Raw genomic sequence first — 5,187 nt, 5'->3', positions numbered from 1 at the left:
AGAAATCCAATTTCTGATATACAGTGTCACATGATTGGTTAAATCAGTGTAAAACATAAAGAAGAAAAAAATAAATAAATGACCATTTACTTGTTTTTGAAGGTGTAACCTTTAGAGATTGCAGTTGGTACTGCTTGCCACAGAACAGTCTTAGAAGTCAATCTTGATCCACCTGTTATATCATCTTCAGCACTGAGGGGAAAAGCGTGCTTCGCGGAATATGTGAATAATATTTTAAAATGGTTGTTATAAATATGGAACCTCTGTTTCTATATCATTAGGAAATTCTTTCAGGTTTGTATTATGGTTATATTGCGTTCCGTTTTCTTTTTTTGTAGAGTTGTGTGATGAATTTTGTATGACTATATAACATATTTTTTTAAGTAGGAAGGTGATATTTTTTTTTGATTTTGGCCACGTTTACAAATTACAACTATTAACATTTAATTCACAATTTCAAATCAGGATTCACAACTGGGAAGAAGTTAAAAGTAATGTTTGAAATTTTATCCAGAAATTAAAAGATATACGGAGACCATACGGTCGCATATGTTGCTCAAATATTTATTTGTATTTGTAGCATGAGTCCGACCCAGTTTAAATGTTGTTCGGTGACATGTAGCAGGTGGTCTTGTACTCGTGTAATTTTCCAAATAACATTGTCTGTTTTGTAATCATTGTTTGTGATTTGTGAATCTTTTTATATCTCCGATATGGATTGGCGAAAATTTAAGACAACACTTATTAGTTAATCAGCAGAAAATAACTAAAAGGCTTACCAATTTCCATGAGTTTCTTGTTTCTGTGTTTCCTTGACATAAGCATACAAATGTTTTGAGAGATCGAGAATTGTTAGTTGTAGCAAGAAAAAAAAAAGAAGAGAATTACACGTTGTCCCCATCTGTAAATTAATGATTTTGAGTGATGATACAATGATTCTCCAGAAGTTGAGACCTTCCAAACTCCAGAAGTTTGACACAGAGTCATCAAAGTCTCTAAACTCACTGAATCCCATAAAAGAATTTCTCACTGGATTCGAAAGTACAAAATAAGAAAAATACTTTTTATTACAAAATGGACGTGGTCGCTTTCGAGAGCATAGAAAAAAATATCATGCTCTTCTTTCTGCATCATCACCTTTGAAGGCAACTGCAACAACAAAAGGATACACATCCAAAGATACACATCAAAAATATAAGCAAACAACTACAGTTTTGAAGAATTTCGATTCAACTTAGATAAACATTCTTACGCAATGTTTTTACAACGGAACCTCTATGCAATCTTGGAATCAACAGAACTTAAAATCTGAGAGCTTGGCGATAAGGTTGTTCGAGAGTGAAGAGAGTCATGCTATTTATTTATGTTAAGAAGAACAACAACTTACCATGTATCTTAGTAGAAAAGTTTCAAGAGCTTTATCCTCAATGCATCTGGTATTTGCAACAATGATCATGTTGAAAACTTGCCTTTTCATCATCTGACATGCCTGATAGATTACAGAGAATATCAATTTAGTCATGCTCTCAGAAACAATTGGCCAGGAATGAATGATATGAGTTTGGAGAGAATGAGATAACCTATTTATAGTGGAGGATTCACATGATGGCAATAATGGGGATGCATTGAATTAAAGATCGTGTGAGGAGTTATTGATAAAAGCGTAAAAGAAGACGATAAAGTCCCCAGAATTTATTGTCCAGTGAGTTGGAAATTAATCAAAAAAGACACTTCCGCCAGGTTGGAACAGGCCAAAAAAGGCCTCATGTATTACAGACGGAGACTCAGACGTCGATTAGATGAAAGATAAGCAATGGAATCCCTAAGCAATTCATCCCCAAATCGAAGATGTTGGACATAAATAATATGAGGCCCATTACAATTCAATAAGAAGAAAGAAGCCCGGCGAACATCAATATTACGAAACCCATATGTGATAGTTTGTGGAATATTCTAAAAGAGGACACATGTCATGTTTTCCTTCTCCTATTTAAGGAGTGAAACGTTGCGTTTTTAATGCTTGAATCGATTAGGGCTTCCTTGATATTGTTTCCGACCGTTGTTATCTTTCCGTCACCGAAACCTTCCATGTCGTTCAATTTTTCGAAAATCGCATACTCACCATCGGCTTCACTCTCAATTTCAGGAGGATTGAGAATCCGTCTTCCTCAGTCGCCGGCTTCGTTGACCTCGATTCCATAGGGTTTCTCGATTACGAAGAGGCGTCGTCTGTGAAGCTCAGGAAACTACTACTGGTCGTACGTTCTCTCTCTCTCTCTGTTAATATCACTTGGTTGATTCAGTTTCAATTAATCTTCTATATCAAGAGAGAGAGAGATCCTTCGATTGGTTCTGATTATTGTCCTAGAATTTATGCGGTGATTGATTTTCTTTGTTTCTGGAAATCCAGGGACAGAGATTCAGGCAACAATGTTTAACGCAGCTGCAAGCAAGTCTTATGACACATTCCAAAAGGGAAAGGTCTATTACATATTGAGGGGATCCTAAGCTTGCTAACAACCAATTCAAGACGGTTCAGAACGATTATGAGTTGACTCTGAATTGTATTCAGAGGTTGAAGAAGCTGGGGAGCAAAGATATAGTTTATCCCTGAAACAAAAGGAGATTATGGGTAAGAGCCGTCTCTTATATAGAATTCTTCCTGTCTTTAAATACTGTTTTAGAATAGCATGTTATTTCATTCTCAGATGAGATGTTATCGGTGTTGTCCAAAGTGTTTCTCCTACCATGAGCGTTAGAAGAAAGAGTGACAATGAGATGATCCCAAAGAGGGATATAAATTTAGTTGATGAGGCAAAGGAAACTGTTTTGGTGTCTCTTTGGAACGATCTAGCAACTGACTTAGGACAAGAACTTCTAGACATGGCTGATAAGTATCCTGTCATTGCGATCAGGTCTCTCAATGTTGGAGATTTCAAGGTATAATCTTCAATTTTCGTTTTAAGTGAACATAGGTTGCATTTTGTCAAATCAGTTGCTGATAGAAACCGATTCCTCCAGGTGTTTCGTTATCCACTATCAGTAAAAGAAATGTGGTGGTAAATCCTGATTTACCCGAAGCTGCAAAGTTGAAATCTTGGCATGATTCTGAAGGTAAAGAGACATATATGTCTGCTATTGTCTCTGGGATGATGAGCCCCTCTGCCAACAACGGATCAAGGTCCATATATTCTGACAGAGTCTGTCTCTCTCACTCCACAACCAACCCCTCTTTAGGCGAGGAAAAGGTACTTCTAACACTTATTAATATCTAAGGAGGAAGAAAAGTTGGTTTATGTGAGCCTGCTTTCTTCAGTACTAGAGCTTACATAAGCTTCATCAAGGCAGACCAGGCAATGTGGTACCGTGGCTGCAAGACCTGTAACAAGAAAGTGACTGAAGCAACTGGTTACTGGTGCGAAGGATGTCAGAAAAAAAAGATGAAGAATGCTGTTTAAGGTGAGATGATACTTAGATTCATAAACATTTCTACTCAAGAACAGAGATTTGGATCTTTTTTGCTTTAATTGTGTTGCTTAATGATGTGATTAGGTATATAATGGCGGTGAAAGTCTCTGATTCAACTGGTGAATCCTGGTTTTCTGCATTCAACGCTGTAGCAGAGAAGATGATTGGATGCACAGCTGATGAACTCAACATATGCTAAAATCAGAGGTAAGAATGGTAAAACCATATAGAACGGCTAAGAACTTCCTTGACCCTCCAGGTTTTTTGATCTAACATGTGTTGTTATTTTTGGTCTTCTCCAGGAAGGTGAAGCAGCGAATGAGTTTCAGACAAAACTGAAAGAAGCTACGTGGTCGTCTCATCTCTTCCGTGTTAGTGTTTCTCAACAAGAGTATAACAGCGAGAAGAGACAGAGGATAACTGTAAGAGGTGTTTCTCCGATTGATTTTGCTGCTAAACAAGATTATTTCTCCAAGACGTTTCCAAGAACAAGAAGACATCGCAGTAGTTCTAACCTTAACATGTTTAATCTAGAGCTTCGATAAAATGAAGTCCGAAGCTGTTGTATTATACAAGTTCTTCTGCAGTCAACTAAATTGGTTTAATTAATTTTAAATATTTTATCTTTAATTATAGCATTATATTTATGTTTTTTGAAAAAGGGCAGTTTTATATTTATGTTATTATAAAATATTTTACAACATTTTAAAAAGACATGAAAATGAATATCTTAGAACGATCTAAATATTATAAATTATTAATTTATAGCTCACCGATAAACTTTAAAATCTCTACTTATTTTAGCATATAACGAACGATATGGAAGATCTATTTAGTTTCGGTTGTCATATTGTTTATGGAAACATTATAAAAGCCTTATGAAAGCGTTTACGGTGTGTTATTAATACCAATATTTTTTGTAGTGTGAATTTTAAAAAATGAAATAATTTTAAACATAAACAATCAAACAATAAAAATAGATAAAGAGAAGTGATAGACACAAGAAATGAAACAAAAAAAATCATAATTTTAACGCATACACAAAAATAGTAGTCAATCAAAATTTAAATGACAGATAGTCGAAACAGAAATCATAATTTAACGCATACACAAAAATAATAGTCAATCTTCAAAGGAATTGACTTAGATTAATATGCTTAGATTGTTATCACACTCAATTGGTAACGAAAATGTACTCAACATGACACTCAACTTTTAAGTTGTTAAAAAACCTCATGCTTGCGATTTAATATAAACCAATACGACTTAACAAGAAAATTACTCCATAACACCTCTTATAACATCTCTTTTTTTTAAAGTATTACAACACTTTTAATTGTCAACAATTCCTAGCTTACGCGGAGTCCTACCCCTAGTCTATAATATAACTAGAGTTTCCTCGCCCGTAAGACGGAACGTTATAATAAGTACAAGACTTGGGTTCACCTCCTATGGTGAACTTTTAAATTCACCATCTTCCTAATAACCAATTAAAGTGCCAACTAGATTAATAATTAAATAATTTAAAAAATAAATAATGTCATATTTAATAATGTAAATGTCACTATTTAATCCATAAACTCAAACTCTATATCCTAAATCCAAATTTTAAACCTTAAATTTTAAATTATAAATCCAAATTCTATGCCCTAAACCCAAATTTTAAACCCTAAACCCAAACCATAAATCATAAACAAAAAAATCTAACCTTTAAACCCA

At 34.5% G+C, this 5,187-nt stretch overlaps 1 long non-coding RNA gene and 1 pseudogene across 1 annotated transcript; one reads left to right on the top strand and one right to left on the bottom strand.

Annotated features, from left to right (window-relative positions):
• Positions 1–837: 837 nt before the first annotated feature.
• Positions 838–1,795, bottom strand: LOC108829618 (uncharacterized). Its single transcript, XR_001946015.2, has 3 exons — positions 1,581–1,795; positions 1,388–1,489; positions 838–1,149 (listed from the first exon to the last, which is right to left on the bottom strand). It is a non-coding gene; the product is annotated as an uncharacterized LOC108829618 (long non-coding RNA).
• A 953-nt stretch (positions 1,796–2,748) lies between these two features.
• Positions 2,749–4,098, top strand: LOC108829612 (replication protein A 70 kDa DNA-binding subunit B-like; annotated as a pseudogene).
• Positions 4,099–5,187: the final 1,089 nt, after the last annotated feature.

Source organism: Raphanus sativus, chromosome 4 (assembly GCF_000801105.2).
Source record: "Raphanus sativus cultivar WK10039 chromosome 4, ASM80110v3, whole genome shotgun sequence".
In the NCBI taxonomy this organism is placed as follows: domain Eukaryota; kingdom Viridiplantae; phylum Streptophyta; class Magnoliopsida; order Brassicales; family Brassicaceae; genus Raphanus; species Raphanus sativus.
Note: the sequence above shows the minus strand (reverse complement) of the source record. Positions and strands in the feature narration are given on the sequence as shown.